This window comes from Octodon degus, unplaced genomic scaffold (genome assembly GCF_000260255.1).
Source record: "Octodon degus isolate 3935 unplaced genomic scaffold, OctDeg1.0 scaffold00252, whole genome shotgun sequence".
Lineage (NCBI taxonomy): Eukaryota > Metazoa > Chordata > Mammalia > Rodentia > Octodontidae > Octodon > Octodon degus.
In genome coordinates this window covers 1802775-1815671 of record NW_004524828.1, presented here as the reverse complement: position 1 = coordinate 1815671, position 12897 = coordinate 1802775, and the positions used below count along the sequence as shown (strand labels likewise).

Genomic DNA, 12897 nt, shown 5'->3' with positions numbered 1-12897 from the left:
TTTCTAATGTGATACCAAAAATTCAAGTCTCTTAAAATCTATTTTTTTTTTTTTTTTTTGTAATTTCTGGCTAAAGCCTTAATTCGATGTTTACTTTCTTTAAAAAATAATCTATGCAAGTCATTTCAAGTCATGGCTACTCTGTCCAATGAATGTATGATGAGGAAATACAAAGACCATTGGTAGCGACACAAACCACACACAAAAGCACGGCAACCATCCTCTTCCTAATGAACACTTGTTCTGGGATCACCTTCGAAGTGACTCCTCCATTAGCTGGAGTTTGTGGTGCCTGTGGCCTTCGCCTCCAGTAGTGACCAATAGCAGAGCCGAAATCAATCTCTGTCAGGCCTGTAACTGAGCACTTCCCTAATTTATGAGACAGTTTTCCCATTAACAACAAAATCTTGAGAATTAAATAAAAACAGACCTTCAGGATTGCTGCTGCATAGGTGAATGTAGGATACGTGTTGATAAATGCATGTGCCTTGCACAAGCCTGACTTTGAAAAATTCCTGGTCCAAGTTTTAGGTCACATTCTGACAACAATTAGGAACACTGAAATAAATAGTTGGCAATTCTTCTTTGTTATGACAGGTGATGTAAAGACAACTCTACCAAGAAAAAAGCTTGTTGTATAAATACGAAATGCAGAGCCCAACCATCTTCCTGTGACTCAGAATTTCTAGGCACATCTATTAGAAGCCAGTGAAGAATCCTCTGGAAGATTTGCAAACCTTAGTGAAGCTGTTTTCACCTCACTATTTGTGAAGTTCTAGTGCCACTGTAGTTCCCTGCTTCAAAGTGCCCATGAAATGGTTGAAAAAGGTTAAATGCTCATTCAATGTTTATTTTCGTATCAAATATCTCACTATAACATCTTATGAAATCTTCAAGCATAATGCAAAAGAACTGAATGAAGTTTCAACTCTAAGGTTTGTTCCAACGTGGGGGCTGGAGAGATAGCTTGGGCGGTCCAAGCACCTCCCCGGCAGGCGAAAGAGCCCTGGTATCCCATGCCACAGCAGCCACTGAAACCATGAGTGGTTGCGCACTCCTGTAATCCCAGTGCTGAGGAGGCTAAAGCAGGAGGATCACTATGAGTCAGAGCTGCATAGCGAGATCCTGTTCCAAATACATATATCTTTAGAAAAACAAATAAAAATGAAGTTTGTTCTAACTTAATGTAGGCAATAAACTTTGGACTCAACTGTTGATATCATAATGGTGAGTTAACTTCACTGATAATTAAATTATGTGAATCTACATATTTCCTTTTACCTAGAGACACTAATCTATAACACACAGAAAAGAAATATTTCACTGATGGTGTTGAATCTCTGTGGACATAAAATTATGAGTCCATTTTGTCAGAAATTTTCAAGTCTTGTTGGAAGATGCTATTTGTTAGGACTGAGATTGTTAAATCGTTCAAACAGTAGTAAATAGTACTCTTTCCCTGTACGTAGTCAATAAATTCATCAACTTACCTAGGATTTCTCTTAAAAAAAGAAAAGAAAAAAATCAAAAGAAAAACAAAAGAAAAGCTTTGACAAATACATAAAGAATAAAAATTTAACTATAGAAAATTCTAAAGATTTCTTTTCATTTCCAGCCTCCTCATGGAGAAGACTCGCCACCACGTCCGCCCATCCGCGGTGGATTGTGGTGCTGAACTGCTTCAGCTTCCTGATCAAGCAGAACAAGCAGATGTAGGGCACGAAGCCCAGTAACCTGAAGGTCCGCAACTTTTTCACTACAGTGGGATGACTCACCACGAGACGCTGGACGTGGAGGCAGCGGCCAAAGTCAAGGGGGTCGTGGTGGTTATGAAGTGAGATGCTGGAAGGCAGGGACCGCTAAACGTGTGCACGCCATCAACAAGAATATACACACCACCCTCAGGAGCATCCGCCACATGATCCGAAACAACAAGTACTGACCATACCTGTGTGTGGCTGCCATCCGCAGAGCGTGCGCCATCCTGCGCAGCCAGATACCTGTGATGGTAGAGCAAGCGCAACAAGCCCACCAAGAGTACCAGAGCTGAATCCAGCAATAAAGAGCTTTGCTGTGCTCCTTCGCCATGGCCATGTCACACACGCACACACACAGAAGAAAATTCTAGAGATTAAAATGTGATATAAATAACTCTGTAACAGTAGGCCAATAATTGGTTTGTACTTACAATTTCATATATACCAGTCAGTACATAAGATATCTTGTTCTAATTTTATTTTCTGTATCCCAGCAAAAACTAGGTACCACCTTCCACCAAGTAAGCAGAATAGGAGTTTATCTTCTGCCGTTAAAATCATCCAAGGGGTTGCTCCTGGCTGATGAATGGGCAGGAGTAGGGAGTAGGGCTCTCCATCCAGAGTCAGGACCTATGTGGCACTGGCTGTGACTACTTCATCCACCCTGAAGAAGGTCAAAAAGAGTGAGGAAGGGTATTAAAAGCCATTGCCCCAAAGGGCACTTAAGCTTCTTTCTTAGAGTCTCTTGACTATGTGGCAATTACTGTATGTGACTACAGCTAGCAGGACTCAATGTAGTGTCTACTGGGAAAAAGAGAACACACATTTTCTCTGCTCCCTTCAATAGTAATAATAATAATAATAATAATAATAATAAATCATTTCACAAATTTAAGTGTCTGACTTACCTACTATGAAGCGAAGTATTTAACAATTTTCCATAATTGGAATGTAGAGATAATGAAGAGAATAAATATTCAGATCATCTAAAATATACACTGGGAAGTATGACCATAAGAAAATAATAAGGATGATGTTAAAAGTAATCATTGGAGTCTCAGATGTTCATTATGGGCTAAAAAGAAGGGTTAGCAAGCCAATCTTCTAACCTTTAATTTTGTTAACTAACTTGAAGATAGTTATATTAAAGTGTTAGGAAGGTGGTGAAGTTGGCAACTGACTGCCAACTAACCAAACTGCAAGTCCGCTGTAGACTGAGGCAGAAGGTCAAAGTCTGAACCAGCCTGGACATCTTAGCAATTTAATGAGACCCTATCTGGAAGCTAAAAAGGGCAGGGGATACAGCTTAATTCAAAGGCCCTGGGTTCAATTCCTAGAATCTACAAAACAATTTTTATTGAAGTAGAATGACATAGATAGATAGATAGATAGATAGATAGATAGATAGATAGATAGATAGATAGATTTAGCTGAATTAGAGCACTAGCACTTTCCATGTTATAGAACCATTCAAATGGGAATTTAGCTGGGTGTGGTGGTGCAGGCCCATACTCCTAGGCCTTCATCAAGTCAAGTAAGAATATATGAGGTTAAAATACATAGCAAAGCCTTTCTCAGAAAAAAGAAAATAAAAAAGACAACCTTGCCTTAATGAATCTTGTTGCTTGCAGTTGGCCTCACATGTATTTTTTGATTTCTGAGTTTATTATAGTTTTTAAGAAGAAATAAATGGGCATGAGCAAAGCAGGTGCTATTGTACGAAAGTATACTGAAAGTAGTCCTGTAGGCAGGTGAAACTATAAAACAGGTCAAAAAATGCATTGAAAAATCATTTGTTCAATAAATCATGATAATGTGAAGTTATGTAGCATGTGGTTTCACTTTTCATTCATCCCTGGAAACATAATTCCAATATCACATCTCTACAAAGTCTTCCTTGACTACTTTTGTCAGACTTTCCACTCTGGCCTCTGGATTTAGAATTCCTCAATATACCTTACTTACCTTCACTGTGAGTTTACTTACTCATTTTAAATAATTTATTTGTTTATTTATTTGGTGCAGGGTTTCACTACGCAGCTCAGACTCATGGTGATTCTCCTGTCTCAGCCTCCCCAGTGCTGGGATTACTGGCATGCGAACCAGATTGCTGAGCTATCTCCCCAGCCTCGCTGTGGCATTTATGACACCTTTTTTTTTCTAAACTCTAAGATTTTGTTGAATAGAGATCGTTATTTTAGAATCTTTTTCTACACTGTGCTTAATACAATATTTGCTATAAAAAGAAATGAAAAGAAAAATCTAATCACATTCCAAAACTATAAATTTGCTATTATAATTGCAACACAATAGCTGACAATCAATTTTATCATACTTAAAATTCTAAAAACTGCTTAATGTTTTCTGCTTCTAATGGAAGGGAGTGATAATTAAATTTAGAAGTGAATGTTCAGATTATAAAATACGAAAGTACACTTTATATTATCCAAAAACATAATGTATCCATATATATTTCACTACATAGGTATGAATCATATAATAATTACATATAAATTAAAGTGCATGTGCAATATTCATGCATATTATTAATTTGTAGAAAATTGTAAAGAATGGGAATTTTTCAATTTACAAGTTTCATTTGGGTTTTTAACACCAACTTTTATTTCTTCTAACAAAAGTCACAGAAACCACATATAATCACACTGAGAAGTTACCATGCTCTGGAATTAATCTTAAATCCTAAAATTCTAGGATGCAGCATATCAATGAGATGTCCAATGATTGCTCTTTATGCTTTAAAATTGAAATGTATATCTCTGAACTAAGTGAGTTATGCCTGTCCTGGCTGCCCAATTCCCAATTAACTACACTAGTTTGAAACAAGACAATTTCATATTTCTCAGACATATACAATGCAAATAAAATTTTCATCATTTAAAACCTATACACCTAAAATTTTTCTATGTAAAAAATGTTTTTGACATGAGCTACATTTCTTTCCTTCTTAAAAAAATTTAGGACAATGTGTTCAGGGAGTGTAGGGTGTACAGGGTCTCACTAGGTATATCAGACTTGTAGTGATTCTCCTGTTTTCAGCTTCCCAAGTGCTGGAATTACAGGGGTGCACCACCACGTCCAGTCTCAATCCCATTCTCAGCTTGTCCCAGGGGTGGGACTGGCACAGTATGCCAGGGATCGAACCCCAGTCGCTGTGCACTGCCTAAGCAGGCACTTCAGTCTGCTGACCTATCTGACCAGCCCTGCATTTCCTTGTTTACATAGTGTTATCATATTTAAAGCAAGTTTTCTACTATGAATATTTTATTAAAAGCTCATCTCTACAGTAAATTTCCTTTTTTTCCTGTTTTTCTAAATTTTAAATTTTATTTCATTTTGAAAAGTAAAAGATAAAAGCAAGAACAAAAATCAGAAACAATGACAGAAACAGGGTAATACATCGATGCATATGTTACAGATTTCAAAATAAGAATAGCTGAAAATGGCAGTTAAAATTCTGTAGAATTTTCCTATTTCAAGAAGTATTATTTCTGTCAAAAGTCTGTTACATAGATAAATATATCTTCTTAATCTTTGGGGTCTTAATCTTTGCATAGATATTAATATATGTAGTTAAGGTAGTATTCTGATAGATATAAATCACGTGTATTGATATTACAATTGAAATATTTGCCAAATTAATTGCTAAATCAAAGATTTCATTTGTTTTCCTGAAAATGTCAGAAGTACAGGAAGGCTAGAGATTTCAGTTCCGTTAACTTAAAGGGCAGAAATATGTACATCTTGGATGAAATAGAGCCTGGATTTTATTTTCTTTAGATAGAGACTGCTAAGGTATAAACTCTCTGAAAAATTGGTTTTATAATAGAAATACAAACTGACCCATAAGTATAGCAGCACTACCAGATGCCACAATAATCAGCTCCCCTGGATGCTATGGTGTAAATGTATTAGCTGTACTAAGAGACCCACTCCTGTTGTAATTATGTTAGGAACCAATAAGACAGCTCAGAAATCAATATGCTAAGACAGATAGAGTAAAGGACCATGGCCAGCCCACTGGGAATAGATTAGTCTGGCAGGCCCTAGCTGAGCCGTGAAGGAGGGGATATCTTTGCTGTTGAAGAAAGCCATTAATTGTAAATTTTCCTGGGCAAGGAACTTGAAGGAAAAGCTTAGACTATGTTGATCATACCATTCAATGAAAACTGTAACTCCTATCGATCAAGACTTAAGCTTTTTATTTTTATTTTGAAATCAAGTGGTGCAAAAATCTAAATGTTCAGAGGGATTTTTGAAGCACTCCCACAGTGCCATTGAAATTTTTATTCAGTTATTAATTTTTGTTCGTATTTTTAAGAAGTTCTAGGTCAATAAAATGATATTTAGGCAATGGTGCTCCACATGGACAAGTATATTCATGTGACATCAGTTATCCAATGGGATAATAGTCATGTGTCCTAAAATATGAAAAGAGAAGGGACACCTTCTTCTGTGTTTTTCCACAAGTTTGCTATCGCTAGATTGTTGTTAGACACTAGTTTACTAATAACTAAATTGCCAATGAAGAGAAAGGAATTTGTTTAACTATTTCTAAATGAATTTTTTCCATTGTGAATGTTACATAATCGAGAAATGTGCATAACAGATAGAAATAGCACAATTTACCAGTTTTGCCTGGATGGGAAAAAAGTTAGGGAAGGAGGAGAGAGAGAGACAGACAGGAGAGGGGTAAGGGAGGGGGAGAGAGAGAGAGAGAGAGAGAGAGAGAGAGAGAGAGAGAAAAGACAAACCTTTTGTGGTTACAGCTTGGCCCATCTGCTCATGCCCAATCAGGCTTTCAAATGTGGAGTAGTAAACAAAAGGAGCCATCAAGCAAGGACAAAGTCAGAGACATAAGTGGTTTGAATGAGTGTGCAATTTCTGCCCATATGACCATCCTGACACAATTGCTCTAATTTTCTTTCCAGAAACGACTGATAAAAGATTTAGGTAATTGCTATGGAGACAGACTTGCTTCCATCACTAGGTATCTTGAGTAATACAGCCTCAGGGTCAAAGATGGAGTGTCAGTTTCTGCAGAGTCCTAAATTAATACTTGTCCCTGCTTTGGCTGCACTTCCTGTACATCAAATGCAGTGAATGTAATTTATTTTGACAATGTATTGAAAATCACTTGATCAAATGACTATTCTGCAATAAACACAAAAGGCAATATAGGCTTGGGAAGTGTACACTCTAAAATAAAATAAATATACAACAATTTCTCAGAGCATTTTTTTCTCTTTAAAGTTTTGTATGTGGTCAGAATAAATAAGGAAAAATATAGTTTATAAAAGCATAACAGTTCATCTGAATGCAAATTTCTTTCTTTTTTCTCAAGGCTGAGATTGACCTATCTCCATTCAGTACATGACCTTGTCCCCTCTAATCAAACTTAATTTGTCTGGTTGATCTTTGCATTTCCAACTATTAAGTAGGATGCAGAAAGAAAACAAGAGACCCATGAATTAACTAGTATTCAGAGAGAAATTCTGAAAATATTATACATCAGCTCTTCCAGGTATTTTACCTGCAATCAAGAACAGTTAATTTACAGGGGAATCTTAAGCATGTCCACTGAAATTTCACAATATCAAACGAAGTATAGATGCACTCTGAATATTACCTTTTTACTTGTTAATGAAATGTGCTCATGAAAACTCCTAAGATTGATGTCATAAAAGATTAGGATACTACTTAAAGGATACTCGTGTGATGCTAACTTAAAAGATAATTTGCTTGTTTATTTTCTCAACACATAAATACGGTCTTGTATTTTGTGATAAAGTTTCTGTTATTTACTACTGTGGAAAGAATAATCAAGATTTGGAAACATACAGAACAGTTCATTTATACACATAGTCAGTTGTACCAGAAATTACAACATAATTTTCCTTTCTACAGAAAACCAGTAGAGAAACCTTTTGGAACCAACAAAGACAGTAGAATTGTAACATGTGGTTTAAAATAAAAGAAAACACACCTGGCACTATCTTGGCAAGAGGACCAAGGCAAAGCAAGTGTCTGTACAGTGGCACTGTGAAAGCACAATGTAGTGTTTAAATACAGCCAGGCAGAAGCCAGTGGATAATGCCCAGTAATGGCTTAATCAATACTTATTATGGTTTTATTGGTTCACTAAAGAGAGAACAGAACCTAGTGAGCACAGAGTCGAAAAAAATCACTGCATCTGATCTAGATAACATCTACTCTCCCTAAGGGATTTCCCTATTCAAGAATCCAATTTACCATGCCTGATTGACAAGGATTGGATCCCAGGGAATCACATAACTCTTTTTAGGACCCAATAAAATCCTAATGGATTTGTCTGACTGGCCAGGAGATTTCTAGTTTTGCTAAACTGAGGTGTTTTGTTGCAATTAGCCTTTATTCCACTTGCAGTTGGAAAACTAGGCTATTAGGAGTCGTCCCTTCTTTATAAATGCTGGAGTCATGCTGGGCTATACCTGCTGGAAGGAGGTACTGTGCTGTATAAAAGGAGACTCTTATGATAAGTTGTAAACATTTGAAAGCTTCTGAAAAGTGGTAATCAAAACAGAATTCAAATGAAAAAAGTAGAAAGTCCAAATAAATTGCAGCCTTAAAACCCATTTATTGGTCACTTAGACTTCACAATTTGTTTATTATTCAAATAACCATAACAGAAATGAACCTCTCTTTTTCAAAGAAGCTTTGAAACATATGCATTTTGCTATCTCAGCCTGTCACTTAATAGCTGAAGTTTGAACAAAAATCACTCTGCAACAATAAAAAATATTGTAGATGTCCCTTTTCTTTTCTTTGTTCCTGAAGATAATGTTTTTCCTGAATGTCTAACTTGTTAAAGCACACTGATGATTGACCATGCTATACCACCTTAGTAGTGTTAAGCAATCAGAACACTGTGTGATGATTTGAAATCAGAGCTGAAGCATACCTGAAGGAGAACTTTCAAGCAATGTAAATTGTGTTTTCAAGGGAATGTTCTCTTAATATTAAAAAAAATCATTGTTGCTACTCATTTCCCTCTGCAATTGTGTCTGCTCTTTCACAAGGTATAAGTGACATGTTAAGTGGTTTAAAGTAGGTGGATTTCAGCATCAGAAGGGCACTCCCTTATGAAATTCCTTTGAATAGGTACCATGATTCACTTTCTTCCCCTCAGTCTGAGAGGGCTCTGGTGCTATTCTGGGAGGTCATGTAAGTGCATATTACTACCAGCACAACAGACTAAAGTTTCCAACTCTAGACTCCCCAGCTGAGAGGCTATGTCAACTGAGTGAAAAAATAAGCTCCCAATGAAAGAATTATGTTTATCTATGGGAATAAATGTTTAAAATGTAAAATTCAAAATAAGCACATTGATTTCATATTGTTAATTATATAGAATGTTATAGAGGACAAATATATTTCTATGTAATTTCTTCAAATGTTTAATAATGATAATCTAGCCAAGTGATTAATAAAAAGAAAGTAAAAGTGGTATAATTAGTAATTGTAGAGAAATGCTGAGAAGGAGGGCAGGAGAGGAATAGAAAAGGAGAGCAACTGAATGAAAAGAAGTCCATCAATTAGTACAATAACTTGACAATTTCAAATAAAATTATAAGTAATTTTATTTATTTATTTATTTGTTTTATACTCTTTTTAATGATGACATTTCTGTTGCATATAATAGGGTTCTAATGCTGCTGACAAAGGTGGGAGCTGGGGCTCAAAAATAGTAAGATATTCAGTGCTATCCTTCTCAGGACTGTTTTCTGTCTGCACAAGACTCTGTAGAACTACAAAAGCAAGAGGGAAACGAAAAGAAAACATTTAAAAAGAAAGCTTTCAGGGTTCTATATCTCATCATTCTCCTTTCAAAGAAGTGGCAAAATTTACAGGTGAAAGGTACTAAGTGATGCTTTACAATATTAAATCATCACCACCACCACCTGAGATGTAAAACACTTTACCTTTTGATAGTGATTTCAAAGCTAAATGATAATATCAATATAATTCTTGCAAAAAAATAGAAAATTATATATTCCTTCATACCAGATGTATCAATGACCACTTAGATCTTGTGATTCAAGATCTTGATTTTTAGTGATGAAGTTGAAGCAGTATGAGATAGCTAATGACGTGAAAGTTATAAAAACAATCACACAGAAATACCCAAAGCCCAAGGCTGAGTTTAAAATTTAGAAAAAGCTGTAATTATGTATGATGAAGCAAAAATTTGTTTTAAAAGCTGTAATTCAAAGGGAGTTTTAAGTAGTCTCAAAAATAACAAAATAACACTATAGAAGATGAATAAAATTTATCTTTTTATTGGATTACTTATGTATGTTTCAATATTAGTTTATGCTCATCAGTCATTCTAATGTGAGTTTTAAGTAGTCACGCAACTTAAAATAATGAAATATTTTACCTGGCTCTAAAGTATTCCATTTACCTTACCAAATACTGAAGTGTTTCCATGAACCAAGGAACAAATTTAAAGATGTCAAGAAGAGTTGCTTTTAATCAGAATACATGAGAAGTATTGAAATTCCATTAAGATGGTTCAGTTAATGACCAAGTGTCCTTTGTTAATTAGTATTTTAATATTTTTTGTAAGCATGGTCCCTGTTATTATAAGAATTTAAATGATTTAATGATGTTGGTAAAAAGTGTGTGAGGGATTTTTAGTTTAGAAAATAATTGATCTGTTATTTATATGGGACTTGCTAAATAAGCTTAATATTTATGTGCTACTAATTCTGGTCTGACTATAGAACAACTAGCAGTATTTCATTCGTATATTAGTAGAATATAATTTCCACCTTTAATATATTTATTTTTAAAGGGTAAAAGGACAAAAATAGATAAAAGTATAAATAAAACAGCTTCAAAACAGACTAACAGGAGAATAATAAACTGTGTATTGCTATCTTCATAGTAGCTACTCAGAGTAAAAGATATAGGCATAAAATATTGTCCACATGATATTATCTTAAACATTTTCATTAAACTAAGGAAAACTAGCTCTATAACTGTCTTTACTAATATATGCATATATACAGATGTAAATCTATGTATGTATGTATGTATGTATGTATGTATGTATCTATCTATCTATCTATCTATCATCTATCTATCTATCTATCTATCTATCTATCTATCTATCTATCTATCGTCTATCTATCATCTATCTATCTATCTATCTATCTATCTATCTATCTATCTATCTATCTATCTCTTCTTGTTTTCTTCTTTGCTTCCCCTTTTCTCCATCCTCCCTCAGTTTCTCTCTTTTCTTTTAAACAGTTCTTCCCCATTCACAATATGTATGGTACATTTTGGATCTTACTTCCTCCTTCAATTTTTCACATCAGGGAGATAATATGATGTTTATACATGCAAGTCTGATTTATTTCACTTATGAGTATGGTCTTAGTTGCATCCATTTACCTACAAAAGTCTCCACTTTATTCTTCTTCATAGCTGAGTAGCACTCCATTGTATAAAAAGACTGCATTTTTTATCCTTTCCTTAATTGATGAGCATTCTGTTATTGCTAAGGTTTAGCTATTATAAATCATGCTGTTATAAATATGAATATATAGGGCATGATGTTTTTAAGTCTTCTGGGAAGATACCAAGAAGAGAAATAATTTCTTTGAGCAAAACTGCTAAGCCTAGGTTTTTGAGGAGTCTCCACACTGATTTCCATAGTGGTTGCACTAGCCTACACTCCCATCAACAGTTGAGAAGGGTATTGAAGACTTCTCCTTCCTGTGCTATCGTTGAGTTTCTAGTCATTATTCTTAATCAGCTTACATCCAAAAGGTGCTGGACAATAACACATGCCATTTGTGCTCTTGGAAATCACTAGGTACTAGTCCAATGCATGTTTGTGATCATAGCTAGAAAGCATCAGTTATTGTCTGTCACCTTATGCTTGGCTTGTGATGCATCTTGTGAAGTATAAATTTGTGATGTAACAATTCTGTGCTTCTCAACTTCTGATGAATTTCCTCTTGGTAAACATGTTTACATTTCCAAAGTGAAGATGGACCAACATGGTCGTTCAGTGATCATTAGAGACAGCAGAGTACAAGGGGTCCCAAAAATTACAAAGTAGTTTTAAAATTGAGACAACTGTGCATGTGTTCTCTGGTGTAGCAAAGCAAGTATATAAGTTTCAAATTGAACATTTGTGGAATGTTATATATGGCAAAGAATTTTTCTCCTTTTACGAAATAGTACTTTCAAGGCTCTAAACTATAATTTTGATTAGCTAAATTTATTTTCTCTAGATGTTGTAAAAGAAAATTATGAGTAATGTTAATTCACATACAGTTAAAAGGAATTAGACTCCATTTGAAAGTTTCAGTTTTGCAAATTTGGAATATTAAGCATTTATTTTTAACATTTTTTTTCCGGTGTCCATTAAAGGGAAAAGAAAGGACAATGAGATCAAAGCTTAAAATTAAAAAGTTGATATTTGACATTCACAAAGTTAAAATTTGCAGGTAATATATGTAGAAGATGTAAGTTCTATATTTCTACTGATTTTAAAGCTTCAAGAAGCACTATGATTTTTGAACGTTATGTACTACAAATAATTTTTCTCCTCTTATTAAATAGTACTTTCAGAGCTCTGAACTACAAATCAGTTAAATATATTTTCTCTAGATATTGTAAAGGAAAATTACAAAGAGTAGTATTAATTCAAATGCAATTGAAAGAAATTAGACTCCATTAGCAGCACGTGATATGAAAGTTCATGTCAAAATCTATGCTATGGGGCTGGGGAGATGGCTCAGTGGAATGAGTGCTTCCCTGGCAAGCACAAGGGCATGAGTTCTAATCCCCAGTTCTGAAAAAAAAAAAAAATCTATGCTATGTGTCACCAGACCTACAGTGCCCCATTTCAAAGCCTTGTACTTAAGAGGACAACTTAGATCTACCTTAGAAATGTTACTACATAGCATAAAGTGCAAGTTTAAATTATCTTAGAATATTTAGAACAATAGTGCCTAAATTTGAAAAATTAAAAAGCATGAATATTCTTGCCACAATGAAATGTACATAACCTACTTCTCAAATGTAATGCCAGGAATCTTGCCTCTAACAACTGCTAGAATTG

General features: G+C 34.8%; 1 pseudogene; it reads left to right on the top strand.

The window, feature by feature from the left end:
- LOC101590832 overlaps positions 1–2340 on the top strand; it is a 14708-nt pseudogene extending 12368 nt beyond the window's left edge.
- Positions 2341–12897: the final 10557 nt, after the last annotated feature.